Consider the following 19,601-nt stretch of genomic DNA (forward strand, 5'->3'; position numbering starts at 1 on the left):
GAAATAACACTAGATACACTCCTCAAGACGATCAATGAAGGGAACGACCTAGCAAACGCCACAAAGAAAACCATAGACAATATGCAGCTAGAACTGGCAGCCATAAGAGCAGACCAAAGCAAGATGAACACCAGAATCGACATGGCTGAGAAAAGAATAAGTGATCTGGAAGACAACACAATCAAAACAAACAGAGACATTAGCTACGTGGTAAAAACAACCAGCCACCTAGAAAATATGATGGCAGAGCAAGACGACCGAAGTAGGAAAGGAAATATCCGACTTCTAGGAGTGCCAGAAGGTGAAGAGGAAGCAACAGGCTCATGCGCGGCACTACTGGAAGACCTGCTACCAAAACTCACTGGCCTAAGGTTCGACAGGACATTCGAAGTAGATAATGCGTACAGAGTACCAGCAACAAAACAGCAGCAGGTAAAAGGCCCGAGGCCTATCATATGCAAACCACTGCGAGCAAACCACACGGATGCTATCTTCTCCTTCGCAAGGAAAGGCCAAAACGTTCAATGGAAGGTCAAAAGATCATCATAACACAAGACTTCTCCAAGCAATCGGTGGAGACGAGGAAAGGGTTCCTAGCACTAAGAGACAGTCTCCGGAAAGCAAACATAACATTCAGCTTCGCGGGTACGGCCAGAATGAGAGTCACTGACAGGAAAGGCACAATGATCTTTGACGAACCCAACGAGCTGCGGAGATATCTACATGGCCCGTATCCCGAAGAAATGGAAGCACAGAGCCCAGGAGCAGCGAAGAGAAGAGAATCATCAGACACCTCCGAAGGAGGTGCAGATGGAGGACGATAGCAAAAGCTATAAGACTGTACCAACATGTTAGGAAAGAGGAATCCACCTCAGCACAACAGATCTACCTCACTACAACCGACCTGAAAGTAAACCAGAACCTCTCAGGAACAAGAACTCTGCTCTTGAACTACAACCTGCGGACAACAGAGAAGAATCTACCTCAGCACAATGAATCTACCTCAATATAAACAGACTTGGAAGCTGAATCTGCACTCCTCAAGAACAAGAACTCTGAACTTTGAACTGTAATCTTGCGGACAGCAGACCTGTCTCACCAAGCAGCACCAGAGACAATGGGACACTGCAGCCAAGATGACACCAGGTACCTAAGAAGCCAGCCGAATATCCTCCAGCCCAAGGTACAACACGTTTACAATGGAAGGGCCAGAAGGGAAAAGAACTCGGGGGGGGGGGGCGGAGGGTGGGAGGAACCTTGCTGTCGCACGCCTATAGTACTATGACAGGGGGGAGGGGTTAGGGGGTGGGGGCAGGGAGGGAGGAGGAGCTCCACAGTAGAGTCAGATGCGCTTCAATATCTACATGTTCTTTTGATCCGTATCTTTCTTTCCTTTCTGTCGATCTCCCAGGGGGGCAAATCCAGCACAACACTACGACCTACACTCGCCTCTCAGAAGGTGGTACAAAGCAACATAAGCCATTAAAGTCAGCAATAGAGGCAAACCACCATGACAACACCTACTAACATCCAGCTACTCTCTGACATTAAAGTAGTGTCCCTCAACGTAAAAGGCCTCAACCACCCAGTCAAACGCCGGAAAACACTAGACTACCTAGCGAAACTCAAAGGCGACATTTACGTCCTCCAAGAGACCAGGATCTCAGAGGAGGATGCACAACGCCTTAAAGCGAAATGGATAGGAGAAGTAGCCTGCTCACCGGCCATACACAAGAAGGGTGGAGTGGTCACAATCATTAGCAAAAAGGCCAAACTTGCACTACACGAATGTCAGACAGACAATAAAGGAAGAGTACTGGTTACAAGCCTCAAAAGAGGTGGAGAATCGATACACGTAGCCAACGTTTACGGGCCCAACTCGGCAGACAGTACATTCTGGGAGGAGGTGGAGGCCAGACTAAGCAACATCCCCCAAGGGGAGCTAATAATCCTAGCAGGAGACATGAACCAGACCCTAGACCACGCCATAGACAGACACCTACACAGAGCGAGTCACAGGTCACAAGAACAGAGCATCCTTAAAAACCTATGTGCCAAACTAGAGATAAGGGACCCATGGAGACTCCAACACCCAGACGCAGGGGAATACACCTTCTACTCATATCCACACAACTCATACAGCAGAATCAACTACATCCTCATCTCAGCCACACACATACACCTCATAGACACAACAGAAATCGGCCCAATGTCAATCTCTGATCATGCACACGTCACCCTCACAATCAGGGGCAGGCACAATGAGAAGCCCAGCCGAAGCTGGCGACTAAATAGCGACATCCTGGAGAACCCCGCCAACATAGCAGAAATTGAGGGAGCAATCAATGAATACCTTTTCTTCAACGATAACGCGGAGATCAACAAGGGCAGCCTTTGGGAAGCCCTAAAGGCCACATTACGAGGCAAACTCCTGAATATCAAATCCAGGATGAACAAAGAGAGAGCCAAAAAAATAATTGATCTGGAGACCCAGATAAAAGACCTAGAGAGAGGCCACTGCGCCAACCTAGCAGACAAAAACACCCTGACTGACCTCACTAAGAAGAAGTATGAACTCAATAATAATTTTGAGTGAAAGAGCTGGCACATGGATCAATAAATACAAATCCATCAACCTATGCTCAGACAATAAAGCAGGGAAAACATTAGCAGCATACCTGAAGGCAAAACAAAGGCAGCACACTATAGAAGCGATAACGATAAGCGATAAGCGACAAAACGAACAAGACACATACTGACAACACAAAAATCTTTGAGGTGTTCAAAAGCTTCTACAAAGAGCTATACACAGCAGACAAAGGCCTAGCACCCGACGGGGGGGCAGGCCTACTAGAGAAACTAAGCCTACCCAAACTGACAAACCAGCAAAGGGACACTCTGGAGGGAGACATAACCGGGGCAGAGGTAGAGAAAGCAGTCACAGCCCTCAAAAAAAACAAAGCGCCAGGACCGGACGGATACACCGCCATGTTCTATTAGCAATTCCTACAGCAGCTAAAACCCACCATGGTTGAAGTCTTTACGTTCTGCGCACAAAGAGGCAAAATGACAGACACAATGGCGGAAGGTGACATCATAGTGATCCCCAAAGAGGGCAAAGACTCACAACACCCGCAAAACTACCGCCCTATCTCCCTCATAAACGTCGACTGCAAAATATACGCCAAAATTATGGCGGATAGACTAAACAAGCTTCTACCCCATCTAATCCACAACTCGCGAGTAGGATACCTCAAGAATAGGATGTCCCAAGACAACACCAGACTCTTATGCCACCTCATCCACCTCACGGCCAACAGCCAAGACCAAGCTGTAATGAGAGCTCTAGAAGCTGAGAAGGCCTTTGATAGGGTCTCGTGGCCATTCTTGGACCTATGCATGGATAAATTTGGTCTGGGAACAAAGTACCGAAGCTTGGTAATGGCACTATATAACAACCCCAGAGCCCGAGTAGCAGTCAACGGCGGAACATCGAGAAGCTTCCCCCTAGAAAGAGGCACGAGGCAAGGATGCCCACTGTCCCCGGCATTATTCCTGTTAGCCCTAGAACCACTATTGGCCATGATAAGAAGCAACCCACACATAACGGGCGTCCGTGTCAGGAATAACACAGTAAAGTTAGCAGCATACGCAGACGACATATTGATTACAACGAAAAACCCGACTACCTCAATAGCGGCACTAATGAGCACGATAGAAGAATACGCCCAAGTCTCAGGATACAAACTAAATAGAGAGAAGTCTGAATGCAAACCCATGAACTGTCACACCACTAGTACAGTCCTGGGAACATCGGGGCTGACGTGACAAAAGAAACCCCTTAAATATCTCGGCCTCCTATTTGGTAGGGACCTAAGGTCTACCCTGGACCACAACGAGGAGGCGATTCTAAAGGAAATCCAAAACAAGCTAGAGTCCTGGTCTCCTAAATTCTTCAGCTGGTGGGGAAGAGTAGAAACCATTAAATTGATGATAGCGCCCATGATGAACTACATGCTAAGTATGCTACCACTTACACTAACGGAAGATTTCCACAAGAAGCTAGATGCGACTATTTACAAGTTCCTGTGGAAGGGGAAGAAACCCAGGATCAGTTTGAAGAAACTAAGACTGTAGAAAGAACTAGGGGGACTAAACATCACATATTTCAAGACATTCCAAACAGCCTGCTTAGCGAAACAAGGAATATTCTGGCTCGTCCCTGCACAGGAGTATGAACCCGTATGGCTCGAGATGGAGAGAGATATCCTGGGGGGCGCGGAACCTGTAGCCATACTCACAGCCAACAAGCACCCTGAGGCAACCAATGTAGTGTTCAAAAACACAAAGGCAGCACTCTTGAAAGTAGACAAGAAAATGGAACACAGCATCAGAAGATCCAGATGGGAGTCAATCTGGTTTAACTCAAAAATAACATATAGGGGTAGAACACTCGCAAATGAAGAATGGTACGGAAGAGGGATCACAACACCTGCCCAGCTGGAGAAGGCAGGCACACCACTCACATTTGGAACGCTGAAAGGAACACATAACTTACCCAACATTGAATTCTATGAATTCCTGAAAATCAAAACTGCCATCACCAGAGCGAACCTCAACAAAGAGAAACCATCGATCATAGAATACATGCAAAACCTAAACAAGATCGGACACCAAACGGCCCACCTATACAAACTCATGAGTCAACAAACATCTACACTAAACACCAGAGCGATGTCGTTCTGGGACACACAACACAATAGACACTTCAGCGAAGATGAGAAAGCTAAACTATGGGTCTCAGCCTCCAAAAATAAAGTCTCCCCTCAACTAGCACAAACAAAGTTCTGGCTACTACACAGAATGTTCTGGACACCGGCCCGGCTGGCTACAGCGGGTGCCGTAGAGAATGACACATGTTGGAACTGCCACAAAGCCAATAGGGACCTAGCCCATCTCATCTACGAATGCCCCAAAGTCAAGCTGTTTTGGGGCAAAGTCAACAACTTCATCAACACAGTAGTAGGGAACACCATTAAACAGTGTCTTGACGGAATAGCCACAGCGTTCATGGCCCCAGACCTAGAATCTAAGGAAGACAGAGACCTGGTAGACCTACTACTCACAGCTGCGGTTAAAACAATCCCTGCGAACTGGAAGTGCACCAGCAAGCCACCTTTAAAAGATGGATAAACTGGGTGACCTTTCTGAGAGGTGCAGACAACACCACAGCAAAACACACAACCAACCACACAGCTAGGAATGAGATGTGGGCCACCCTAGACAAACATCTAGAACAGAACAAACCCCCCTAGACTGTAGAGGCACGCCAGGCTCAGCAGCTGGCCCCAGAGATCTGCCCCCCTCCCTCTTCTTCTCTCTTTCTCTTTACTCTTGGGGCCTACAGGTAGACGCTCACCAGCATCAGGAATAAACCCAATCAACGCCAGTCAACCACGACACTCTGTATGTGCCCCCACATTGCTACTGTACTGTATTTGTATTATATTTGTAAACTTTTCAATAAAAAAAACCTCTGAAATAAAAAAAAAGCACTCAGTGACAGTCATCTATCACTGCACTCTACCTGGTAGCACTCTAGAGCAGGGGTCTCCTTTTCTGAAATAAGAGCTACTTATGTTGGATGAAAAACATCCCGATCTACTAATAACATTAGAGTTTTAATAGTGACCTGACCACATCAGACAAGAATAGTGACTACATGCAAGATTACTAGCCGTTATCAGCTCAGAGATGTATGCAGGATTGCAAATAGTAATGTAAAACAAGCATTTGCAATGCAATAGGTCATGCATTAGAAAAGTTTGAGTTATTGGTATTGTAAATGACAATTTTTTTATTTATGTGTTGGTTTTGAAAATAGAGAAATTAATAGCTTTGTCATTTACAATGCCAATAGTTATAACTTTCGCAAATGTGACACCTATTGCATTTGTAATGCAATATGTGTTGTTTGTACGTGACTTAGATGTATTGATATTACAAATAACAATGGCTTAATTTTTTTAAATAATTAATACTTAAAAGTTATTGTAATTTATAATGGGAATAGCTTAAACTTTAGTAAATAACTTTTGTGAATATTATGTTCAGTGTACTTTATTGTGACGAAAATCCAAGAACAGAAATGAAATATTAACATATTTTTGTGACATTTGTAATAAGGCTTGAAACATTGATAGAACATATTTGAACCAGTTGTTGTTGAATCGTTGCACAGATTGATGCTGTGGTGCCCCTGAGTGATGCTGTGGTGTCCCTGAGTGCTGCTGTGGTGCCCCTGAGTGCTGCTGTGGTGCCCCTGAGTGCTGCTGTGGTGCCCCTGAGTGCTGCCCCTGAGTGATGCTGTGGTGCCCCTGAGTGATGCTGTGGTGGTGCGCTAGATAGAGTGAGGGCGATAGATAGAGGGAGGCCGATAGGTAGATAGAGTGAGGCCGATAGGTAGATAGAGTGAGGGTGATAGGTAGAGTGAGGCCGATAGGTAGATAGAGTGAGGGCGATAGGTAGATAGAGTGAGGGCGATAGGAAGATAGAGTGAGGGCGATAGGTAGATAGAGTGAGGGCGATAGGTAGATAGAGTGAGGGCGATAGGTAGATAGAGTGAGGGCGATAGGTAGATAGAGTGAGGGCGATAGATAGATAGAGTGAGGGCGATAGATAGATAGAGTGAGGGCGATAGATAGATAGAGTGAGGGCGATAGATAGAGTGAGAGCGATAGGTAGATAGAGTGAGGGCGATAGGTAGATAGAGTGAGGGCGATAGGTAGATAGAGTGAGGGCGATAGGTAGATAGAGTGAGGGCGATAGAGTGAGGGCGATAGATCGAGTGAGGGCGATAGATCGAGTGAGGGCGATAGATCGAGTGAGGGCGATAGATCGAGTGAGGGCGATAGATCGATAGATACAGTGAGGGCGATAGATAGATACAGTGAGGGCGATAGATAGAGTGAGGGCGATAGATAGATAGAGTGAGGGTGATAGATAGAGTGAGGGCGATAGATAGATAGAATGAGGGCGATAGATAGAGTGAGGGCGATAGATAGAGTGAGGGCAATAGATGGATAGAATAAATAAGTGCCGTGTAATTATGTGGCACTGAGTGGTATTTGGAGTGTATGTTGCATTGAGTGCAGTGTAATTATGTGGCATGTAATTATGTGGCGTGTAATTATGTGGCACGGAGGGGTATTTGGAGTGTATGTTGCGTTGAGCGCAGTGTAATTATGTAGCATATAATTATGTGGCACTGAGGGGTAATATGAGGAGTGTATGTTGTATTCAGTAGAGTGTAATTATGTGGTGTGTAATTATGTGGCACAGAGTGGTATTTGGAGTGTATGTTGCATCGTAATTATGTAGCATATAATTATGTGGCACTGAGTGGTATTGTGTGGAGTGTGTGTAGCATTCAGTAGAGTGTAATTATGTGGTGTGTAATTTTGTGGCACCGAGTAGTATTTGGAGTGTAAGCTGCATTGAGTAGAGTGTAATTATGTTGCGTGTAATTATGTGGCACTGAGTGGTATTTGGAGTGTATGTTGCATTGAGTGCAGTGTAATTATGTGGCCTGTAACTATGTGGCACTGAGTGGTATTTGGAGTATATGTTGCATTGAGTGCAGTGTAATTATGTGGCACTGAGTGTTATTTGGAGTGTATGTTGCATTGAGTGCAGTGTAATTATGTGGCGTGTTATTATGTGGCACTGAGTGTTATTTGGAGTGTATGTTGCATTGAGGGTGCAGAGTGTTTGAGGGTGCAGAGTGTGTGAGGGTGCAGAGTGTGTGGCCTAAAGTAGTGTGTGGGCGCAGTGTGCGTGGCCTAAAGTAGTGTGTGTGGCCTAAAGTAGTGCGTGTGCGCAGTGTGCGTGGCCTAAAGTAGTGTGTGGGCGCAGTGTGTGTGGCCTAAAGTAGTGTGTGGGCGCAGTGTGTGGGCGCAGTGTGTGTGGCCTAAAGTAGTGTGTGGGCGCAGTGTCTGTGGCCTAAAGTAGTATGTGGGCGCAGTGTGTGTGGCCTAAAGTAGTGTGTGGGCGCAGTGTACTAAAGTAGTGTGTCACCTCATTTGTCAGCAGCGAGCGCAGATGCTCTTCGAGGGTGGTGGCGGAGACCTAAAATAAAATAGGGAAAGCGTCTCCATGGACATCGATGTTTTACTTACAGACTGTATTCCCAGCCTAACATTTTTTTTAAACGTCGTTATGTCACTCCCATACATGAGTGCAAAAAGCGAGCCCCAGCGCCTTGACAGCTGTAGGTGGAATGGGCGCTACACGAACATCTGATAACATAGCAGCCAGATCGTAGCCTGAGGTTGAGCTACAAACAGCAGAAAAGAGAGGATGATGGAGAGATGAAAGAGAGCTAGAGACTGCCCGAACAGAGAGTCTGCGGGGGAGGGGCTTGGAGGGGAGAGGGAGATCAAGAAAGGGGGAAAGAAGAGTAAAGAATCATTGAGAAAGCAAGGGGGGGTGAGGCACGGAGAATGACTTAGAGGAGGACAGAGATTTAGGAATGACAGGACAATAGACTAGAGAGGCGGGGGGGGGGGGCATCCCCACTCCCCAGAGAGTTGGCAGGACAAAGTCGGGCGATAACGGGTTGGGCGTGAAACGGAGAGCTAGAGAGAACGGCGAGATAAAGAAAGGAAGAGAAACTGGGACCGATAGAGTGCGAGATACGGGGCTATTGCAGAGGAATAGCAACGCGTGACTTGAGCAGAGAGTGACAGACAGACGCGGACAGAGCAATCCAGGGAGGGACAATGCAGAGAGATAACAATGGACTAAGGGGATTTTCAATGAGGCCGGGGGAGCGTGAGGGCAAAAACAGACATCAAGAGTGGCGAAAAGGAATGAGAGAAATGGGTCTTGGCAGTGAGAACACAATGCAAGAGAGACAGCTAGAGGGAGAGAGAGGAGGACAGCTGGAGAGATGGGGAGAAAAGAGCGGCAAAGAAGGGAAACAGCGAGAGAGAGAGGCGGTAAAAGAGACCGGACAAGGCGCAAATGGGAAACATCATTTACTACGAAGTCTTTACCACGAATGACTTTTAGTACGATTCACTTACCCCGCAAACGTCTTTTCAACTTGGGTGCATTCCACGATCGTCATCACCACCACATCATTCTTTCCTTCCAGTCTTCGTTCTCTCGTCCTGCTCCTTCATAATTAATAAAAGGGAACTATAAAAAAACAAGGGGGCTGAGGGGGGCTGGGGGGGGGTCTCCCCCCCAAAAAATAACAAGCTGATTAAAAAAAAAAAAAAACGGACAAAAAAAAGATATTAAGTGCCTCTGACGATCATGAAAAGAGCCTCCCCAGCGACGTGACATGTACGTCATTATAGTAGTCCTATCTCTATTTTTTCTAAACGTTTTTTGACGCTCGTTTCCGTGAAGGGCAGTGGAGAGGTGAGATAAGGATAAAATGTTTATACATAAAAAATTAAAAATAAAGCGCATTGTAAATTAAAAATGTTTTAATAAAAATGTAATCTGTAGTATTGTTTTTTAATAAATATCGATATTTCGCTTTGTTAGGCAGTTTTGAGATAATTTTTAGTAGCCTATCAGTATCATTATGTAAATTTAGAAGGGACGTAAGAGGTTAGTTAACGTAATTTTTTTGCGGAGTAGAATCATGCGTTATGAATTGCTGCGTGGTAAAGACACATGCGAAGTAAAATTTGCGTGGTAAAGCCATGCGTGGTACAGGTAAGCGTTGTAAAATCATATATTCGGCGCAAATACATCTTTACACTAACGCACCAAATAAATTGCAGACATACACGTGCAGTCTGACGGTCGAAGGTTTGAACCCGAGTGCGCCTCCCAGCCTCTCATCCTTGTGAGGTCGGGAACTTTGTACAATTCAGCTGACTAATAAAACTCCACGCTCCCTTTTGAATAGCAATAAATACTATTAAGTGAAAAAAACGAGAGGGTTCAAAAGAGATCATGCAATCCAGAGTGGAGAGAAAGGAGAGACTGCCAAGGAAGACAATGACAAAAGAAGAAAGACTCGGGATAGACCGAGAGAGTAAAATCACTCTCTCCGAAGCAGTGGTGTAGAAGGATGCCATTGGCCCTGGTGCATGAAAGGAACAGCTCCCTTTGTTGATGTGGCAGTAAAATGCAACATTTATCGTTGAGAAAACATGTCCCCAAGGAACATACTTTTCAGTGCGAATCATTCGCCTGCTGGTATCTCGTGAGACTTTTTTTTGTATATACAAGTTGACCGCTTACTCAAAAAAATGCTTGTTTTTTATTGCATGCCATTTCTGCATATATTTATTTACCATTCTAAAAAATCCATACCATATTGTAAAGGTACATGAAGAATCCAATACGACAAAAAATTACAAGATGTCCGTCGTTATTTAGCACACATATGCATGCTCCAGCACCAGTCTTGGAATGATTTTTGATGTGCTTTAGAGAGAGAAAAAAATCCAGGTTGACAACTATGTGTGCAGACGTGTTTTCGGGTAATCTTTTACTTCTCTTCTTGCATTCGAAAGGCAGGACCTGTTGGCCTTTTCAGTGAGTGTTATTGGGGGCTCTTTCTCCCTAGCAAGGAGCAGTCTCCACTGCACCGCCCACAGGCATGTGTACAATTAAGGTTTGACCCCCACATCCACCAGCGCGCGTGACGCCTCCCCTCTGAGACAGCCAGGGCTGTGCCTCTTAGCGGCAGCCATCTTGCGGTGATTCACCTGAGCTGTCAAACAAACAAAGGTAAACCTGGCACTATTTACTTTGCGAGAATAATTGAACGTTGAAATCACCAGATACTTACGGCGAGTTGACCAAGACTCATACACGTCAACATTTTAAAACCAGAAAGTGGGAGATTTTGGGGGGGGAAATCGTAAGACTGTATTTTCCCCATTTATTTCTAGTGAAAATGAGGCAATTTCAGGCGGGAGACAGCTATAAGTAAGCACACCTTGGCTTGCAAAATCGGGAATGTCCCGCCTGAACCGGGTCTATTGGTATGTATGAAAACTGGCTTTGGATTGGTAGTTGTTTCCATTCCTTGCCTGGCTCTGTGTTTGCGCCCTTATTGCGGTTGCGGTTTGATCTCGAGGAGGGAGCGAGAGCGGGGTTTTCCTTGCTCGCTCGGTCTGGCCAAGCTGAGGCACGCGCTGTGCACCCCAGTCTGTAATGAGAGACAGATGTGGGTGATTCACGGGGTGCTGGGTAGACCCGGCCCCTTTGATGAAATGTCACGCTCGGGCAGCTGCGGGAGAAGTGTTGGTCTTGGGCCGCTGCCGGAGCCCAAAGGATCCTGCTTGGACGGCAACAGCCACGATTCCAAGCACCGTCCCTTTCAGCGGCTCTCGCGCCGCAACTCTAGGTTCCACTCTCTTCCGGCGGCTCGTTCTCCCCTGCTTTCTTCCAAATGTGAGACCGCTGTGGTGTGGGGAGGGAGAGAGGGAGGGAGGAGATGCGGCACTGCGCTGGTCAAAATCGGCTAGTGTGAGGACTCCACTCTAAAGCTTGAAGCTGCTGAGCGTAACACCTAATCTCAAAGAGTCGGAGAGCCAGCGCCTCCATGCCTGCGAGTAAGGGATTAGTAGATGCAACAAGTGAAAGCCCAGGGGAGGGAGGTGCACGGGGGCGGGGCTTAGGTGTAGGGCGGGGCGGGCAAGAAACGCGAGAGCAGAAAGTGAAAATAAGCTACACTGGGAGCAGGAGCGCGTCACCATGTACGAGACTCATGGCCCGTTATTACAGCGTTAGGTGGCGGCGGCGGCGGGGAGCGGAGACACCTTGCTCAATGTGTGGCCACGGAGCGGGCAGCAGCGTGAGGCGCGATTAAGAGGCATGAAGTGAGGCTGCGGTCGGGAGTCGGATTAAAGCAGAGGTCCGGCAGCAGCGGAGGGCACGCTTGGTGTCTTCTGAAGTGGTGAGGAGGAGATGGGGGGGAATGTGTGTGCGTGGCTGTGTGTGTGCGCGTGAGCGGGGTGGGGGGGCCTGCATGTGTGTGTATGCGCGTGTGTGCGTGCTGTGTCCTGACTTGCTGGGAATCTGAGGCAGGGGATGTGCACGGCGCCGGCCTGAACGTGCGCGCCCACGAGATGCAATCGGCGCGTGTCCGAACCCTGTCTCAGATTCCCAGGAGACTGATAACAATAGTTGTCGAGCTAGACGCATGCTATGCATGCGCACTCTAGCTCGACCTAAAAACGGGACCATCATGATTCAAGGCAATGATACCAACCTATTCACCTTTGAATCCATATTCCCTACACTAAAAAACACCATATCTCTGCAGCAAACCTCTTACCCGCAAGCCATTCACCCCCTCAGAATATACAAAATTAAACACTCACGAGTAACACCACTAACTCCATAGCACACCACTCACCCCCCGAAACTCTCATAAATCACAAAGAACTAAGCAACATCTCTAACCGCCCCAGAATCCCCAACTCTCTTCCCCGCTGACAACGTAAGACTCCAGACAGCCTACCCCTTTCAACACTAAGCAACCCACCCACACTCCCTCCTCCCTAAAACTAAGAGCCATGTCCAAGCTTAATGAGCGATTAACGCGCATAGAAAATCAACGTAAAAGTTTTTAATTGCACAACGAACCTAAACATATGTGCAAGTCCTACCCACCCCCGACCTACAAGCCTTAGCACACAACTCATAAGTCACAGACTTGTAGCCGGACCACTACACATTTAAATAAAGCTCTGAGCCCCAAAAGAACGACCGAAATGCTGTTTTAGAGTGTGGCGACGGTGCTAAACAAATCTTACAACGGGCACCTAATAGACACAACTCCTGTAATTAAATCCAGGTTATCACGGGACGAGGGCAAAATCCCATTCCAATCAAAACAATCAGGCCCCCAGCACACCTCCTCAACATCACCTTGACCTCTTCCCCCAAGATCTTAGGAAAGGCAGTGAGGTGAAGTGCATGATCAAATTGCAGATCTGCAACCAAACATGATACAGAATTTGCAGAGACAATCCTGAGCCACAACATTGATTTTGCATTCATTACTGAAACATGGCTAAATGAATTCTCTTACCTGGTCATGGACACACTAGTCCCACTGGGGTTTTCTATCATAGGGAGGGACAGGAAGGACTGCCACAATGAAGGCATCCCCATTATCCACAAGAATAACTTCAATTTAAGTGAAACAGATACTTTCTCTTACATTGAATATATCAGTACACCCATTACGATGAAAGACAACAGCACAATGAACCGTCACCTTCTCTACCAACCACCAGTTAACGTACCATCCTTTGGTGAACAGCTAGCAAATATGATAACTCCCTGCTCACTTTCACACACCAATATCATCCTTAGTGCCTTCAACTTCACCAGAACGATAACAGCAACACTCTAATCCAGTACTTAAACCACCTCTTTTTCAGCAAGAAGCTGTCCCAGCACTGCAAAGGGTAAACCCACAATAAAGGTTAAGCCCTAATACTTTATAAATAAACAAACCCTGGATGCTGTAACAGTTCATAAAGAAATCACAAACTATAGACTGCATCCTTCCTATCGACTGGTCGGACACCCACCTGATTTTATTTCACATCAAAAAAGTCTACCCATCCCCCCCCCCCCCAAACCCAACTTCCACCCACAAAATACTCCAATTGATGAGAAACTTAAGGCAAGTACCTCTTCTGGAGTACTGGAGTATAAGGTAGAACTGGCCAGACGCAGGGCAACGTTAAAGGAGGAAACATGGAAGGAGTTAATTGAGGTGAGAACTCTGAATAGTTCCAGGTCCAGGAGTATAACAAACAGCCCCTTTTTGAATGAAAATGTAGGAAACGCAGTGGGCGCTTACATTATAGAGAAGGAATGGGTGCTTCATTTTTAAGTCATGTTTCAGTGTCCCCCTGACATAGTTCCCCCCCCCTAGACAGAAGGGTGCAAAGGGGGGGGCAAGGATTGTAGGAACATAGGGGGCCCTGGTTCTAGTCCTCAAGTACTTGTTCAAATAAAAACACAGACAGATGTAATTTCAAAATGTTTTGGTACTCACAAAGAAGCAGCTATTTCCAATCCTAATGAGTCTGCCTCAGGTACTCAGGTAGTCTTAGAAGATTTTGTTAGAGGGATGCTAGAATCAAAGATCAGTTCAATGATGATCCAGATAAGTACTCTCATCGAAGAAAGATTTGGCCACATGGAGAAAAAAATTGAGCAGCTGAAAGGGGTTGTAGGGATTATTATTAATTCATTGGATAAATTATCACCCCGCTACGGTACAAAGGGTACCAGTCCCCCTCATATGGAGGGACTCCAGCCCTCTAATCAGGAGAAAACGTGCGGGAGACCAAGAGAATTACAAATAGTCATTTTACCTTCACGTGTAGTTGAGGATACTGAACTTAAGGATCCCATTAGGGATGGAGATAAGAGTAGACTAGGGCAAGATAGACGAAACTACTTCCATAAGATGGTTGAGCACCCTAGCCCAGATATATTAGATCTACCACCTGCCTCTATGTAATAATTCTAACTGGGGCCCGCTACTAAAACAGAGACAGAGCGAATCTTGGATTACTCGCCGTAACAAAGTGGCGGACTGGTTGACCAAATTCAAGAATTTTAGTCCCCAGCACATTAATGAAATCCTGATGGTCCGAAAAGTCGGGTGAGTCGGCAAAGACCATTCCTGGTGACTGCTTTGCATAGATTTTATCTTTTTGTCAAGTTGGCGGCACCCCTTATTATGAATTTTAAAACACACAATTGTTCCTTTAGTGATCACTTTCCCAACTCTATTACTCTTGGGGCGAGGAAAGACCAATCAAATGAGATCACATGGTGAAGAAAATTTGGTCTTGAATAGAATAAATGGTTACTCGCTCAAGTGGGAATATGCTGATCCGGTTAAGATCACCAAGGAAGTTGTTAAGAATTCCATGAAAGCCATCAATAATTGTTTGGATGACTCCTCTACTCCTCAGGAGATCTTAGATAACTTTATGGTTGTAACAAAATCAGTAAAGGAAGCCCTATGCATTCAATATAAAGGGAATAAGAGAAAAAAGGTGGGCTGGTTTAACAGTACTTGTACTAAAGCACACTCGAATTAAAAAACCGCCCTTCATAACCCAGTAAGAGACAAGCGAGAAATAACTCAACTTAGAAAAATCTATCATTCTGCACTCCGACTAAGGAAAACTGAATTGAAACAGGAGCTATGGGCTGAACGCCATAAGAGTTGCTTAATGAAAGATAGCATTGCTTTTTGGAAGGAAATTAAATCCCCATTTCTGTCCGGACCTAGGGAAACCAGTAGAATGGAAATAGCATTGACAAATCGTCCTGGGTGGAACATTTTTCCCAGATTTTCGGACAAACTTGCAGTGCATCGATAGCCCAGAACCAACCAGGGATGAATAGTTTTTGCACTAATCCTCCATTCACTCCTCTAGTTTTAGATTTTACGCAGGCTGAAGTTGAACTTGTCTCTTGTTTTTTATTGCATGCCATTTCTGCATATATTTATTTACCATTCTAAAAAATCCATACCATATTGTAAAGGTACATGAAGAATCCAATACGACAAAAAATTACAAGATGTCCGTCGTTATTTAGCACACATATGCATGCTCCAGCACCAGTCTTGGAATGATTTTTGATGTGCTTTAGAGAGAGAAAAAAATCCAGGTTGACAACTATGTGTGCAGACGTGTTTTCGGGTAATCTTTTACTTCTCTTCTTGCATTCGAAAGGCAGGACCTGTTGGCCTTTTCAGTGAGTGTTATTGGGGGCTCTTTCTCCCTAGCAAGGAGCAGTCTCCACTGCACCGCCCACAGGCATGTGTACAATTAAGGTTTGACCCCCACATCCACCAGCGCGCGTGACGCCTCCCCTCTGAGACAGCCAGGGCTGTGCCTCTTAGCGGCAGCCATCTTGCGGTGATTCACCTGAGCTGTCAAACAAACAAAGGTAAACCTGGCACTATTTACTTTGCGAGAATAATTGAACGTTGAAATCACCAGATACTTACGGCGAGTTGACCAAGACTCATACACGTCAACATTTTAAAACCAGAAAGTGGGAGATTTTGGGGGGGGAAATCGTAAGACTGTATTTTCCCCATTTATTTCTAGTGAAAATGAGGCAATTTCAGGCGGGAGACAGCTATAAGTAAGCACACCTTGGCTTGCAAAATCGGGAATGTCCCGCCTGAACCGGGTCTATTGGTATGTATGAAAACTGGCTTTGGATTGGTAGTTGTTTCCATTCCTTGCCTGGCTCTGTGTTTGCGCCCTTATTGCGGTTGCGGTTTGATCTCGAGGAGGGAGCGAGAGCGGGGTTTTCCTTGCTCGCTCGGTCTGGCCAAGCTGAGGCACGCGCTGTGCACCCCAGTCTGTAATGAGAGACAGATGTGGGTGATTCACGGGGTGCTGGGTAGACCCGGCCCCTTTGATGAAATGTCACGCTCGGGCAGCTGCGGGAGAAGTGTTGGTCTTGGGCCGCTGCCGGAGCCCAAAGGATCCTGCTTGGACGGCAACAGCCACGATTCCAAGCACCGTCCCTTTCAGCGGCTCTCGCGCCGCAACTCTAGGTTCCACTCTCTTCCGGCGGCTCGTTCTCCCCTGCTTTCTTCCAAATGTGAGACCGCTGTGGTGTGGGGAGGGAGAGAGGGAGGGAGGAGATGCGGCACTGCGCTGGTCAAAATCGGCTAGTGTGAGGACTCCACTCTAAAGCTTGAAGCTGCTGAGCGTAACACCTAATCTCAAAGAGTCGGAGAGCCAGCGCCTCCATGCCTGCGAGTAAGGGATTAGTAGATGCAACAAGTGAAAGCCCAGGGGAGGGAGGTGCACGGGGGCGGGGCTTAGGTGTAGGGCGGGGCGGGCAAGAAACGCGAGAGCAGAAAGTGAAAATAAGCTACACTGGGAGCAGGAGCGCGTCACCATGTACGAGACTCATGGCCCGTTATTACAGCGTTAGGTGGCGGCGGCGGCGGGGAGCGGAGACACCTTGCTCAATGTGTGGCCACGGAGCGGGCAGCAGCGTGAGGCGCGATTAAGAGGCATGAAGTGAGGCTGCGGTCGGGAGTCGGATTAAAGCAGAGGTCCGGCAGCAGCGGAGGGCACGCTTGGTGTCTTCTGAAGTGGTGAGGAGGAGATGGGGGGGAATGTGTGTGCGTGGCTGTGTGTGTGCGCGTGAGCGGGGTGGGGGGGCCTGCATGTGTGTGTATGCGCGTGTGTGCGTGCTGTGTCCTGACTTGCTGGGAATCTGAGGCAGGGGATGTGCACGGCGCCGGCCTGAACGTGCGCGCCCACGAGATGCAATCGGCGCGTGTCCGAACCCTGTCTCAGATTCCCAGGAGACTGATAACAATAGTTGTCGAGCTAGACGCATGCTATGCATGCGCACTCTAGCTCGACCTAAAAACGGGACCATCATGATTCAAGGCAATGATACCAACCTATTCACCTTTGAATCCATATTCCCTACACTAAAAAACACCATATCTCTGCAGCAAACCTCTTACCCGCAAGCCATTCACCCCCTCAGAATATACAAAATTAAACACTCACGAGTAACACCACTAACTCCATAGCACACCACTCACCCCCCGAAACTCTCATAAATCACAAAGAACTAAGCAACATCTCTAACCGCCCCAGAATCCCCAACTCTCTTCCCCGCTGACAACGTAAGACTCCAGACAGCCTACCCCTTTCAACACTAAGCAACCCACCCACACTCCCTCCTCCCTAAAACTAAGAGCCATGTCCAAGCTTAATGAGCGATTAACGCGCATAGAAAATCAACGTAAAAGTTTTTAATTGCACAACGAACCTAAACATATGTGCAAGTCCTACCCACCCCCGACCTACAAGCCTTAGCACACAACTCATAAGTCACAGACTTGTAGCCGGACCACTACACATTTAAATAAAGCTCTGAGCCCCAAAAGAACGACCGAAATGCTGTTTTAGAGTGTGGCGACGGTGCTAAACAAATCTTACAACGGGCACCTAATAGACACAACTCCTGTAATTAAATCCAGGTTATCACGGGACGAGGGCAAAATCCCATTCCAATCAAAACAATCAGGCCCCCAGCACACCTCCTCAACATCACCTTGACCTCTTCCCCCAAGATCTTAGGAAAGGCAGTGAGGTGAAGTGCATGATCAAATTGCAGATCTGCAACCAAACATGATACAGAATTTGCAGAGACAATCCTGAGCCACAACATTGATTTTGCATTCATTACTGAAACATGGCTAAATGAATTCTCTTACCTGGTCATGGACACACTAGTCCCACTGGGGTTTTCTATCATAGGGAGGGACAGGAAGGACTGCCACAATGAAGGCATCCCCATTATCCACAAGAATAACTTCAATTTAAGTGAAACAGATACTTTCTCTTACATTGAATATATCAGTACACCCATTACGATGAAAGACAACAGCACAATGAACCGTCACCTTCTCTACCAACCACCAGTTAACGTACCATCCTTTGGTGAACAGCTAGCAAATATGATAACTCCCTGCTCACTTTCACACACCAATATCATCCTTAGTGCCTTCAACTTCACCAGAACGATAACAGCAACACTCTAATCCAGTACTTAAACCACCTCTTTTTCAGCAAGAAGCTGTCCCAGCACTGCAAAGGGTAAACCCACAATAAAGGTTAAGCCCTAATACTTTATAAATAAACAAACCCTGGATGCTGTAACAGTTCATAAAGAAATCACAAACTATAGACTGCATCCTTCCTATCGACTGGTCGGACACCCACCTGATTTTATTTCACATCAAAAAAGTCTACCCATCCCCCCCCCCCCCAAACCCAACTTCCACCCACAAAATACTCCAATTGATGAGAAACTTAAGGCAAGTACCTCTTCTGGAGTACTGGAGTATAAGGTAGAACTGGCCAGACGCAGGGCAACGTTAAAGGAGGAAACATGGAAGGAGTTAATTGAGGTGAGAACTCTGAATAGTTCCAGGTCCAGGAGTATAACAAACAGCCCCTTTTTGAATGAAAATGTAGGAAACGCAGTGGGCGCTTACATTATAGAGAAGGAATGGGTGCTTCATTTTTAAGTCATGTTTCAGTGTCCCCCTGACATAGTTCCCCCCCCCCTAGACAGAAGGGTGCAAAGGGGGGGGCAAGGATTGTAGGAACATAGGGGGCCCTGGTTCTAGTCCTCAAGTACTTGTTCAAATAAAAACACAGACAGATGTAATTTCAAAATGTTTTGGTACTCACAAAGAAGCAGCTATTTCCAATCCTAATGAGTCTGCCTCAGGTACTCAGGTAGTCTTAGAAGATTTTGTTAGAGGGATGCTAGAATCAAAGATCAGTTCAATGATGATCCAGATAAGTACTCTCATCGAAGAAAGATTTGGCCACATGGAGAAAAAAATTGAGCAGCTGAAAGGGGTTGTAGGGATTATTATTAATTCATTGGATAAATTATCACCCCGCTACGGTACAAAGGGTACCAGTCCCCCTCATATGGAGGGACTCCAGCCCTCTAATCAGGAGAAAACGTGCGGGAGACCAAGAGAATTACAAATAGTCATTTTACCTTCACGTGTA

Source organism: Lissotriton helveticus, chromosome 3_1, assembly GCF_964261635.1.
Source record: "Lissotriton helveticus chromosome 3_1, aLisHel1.1, whole genome shotgun sequence".
Classification (NCBI taxonomy): domain Eukaryota; kingdom Metazoa; phylum Chordata; class Amphibia; order Caudata; family Salamandridae; genus Lissotriton; species Lissotriton helveticus.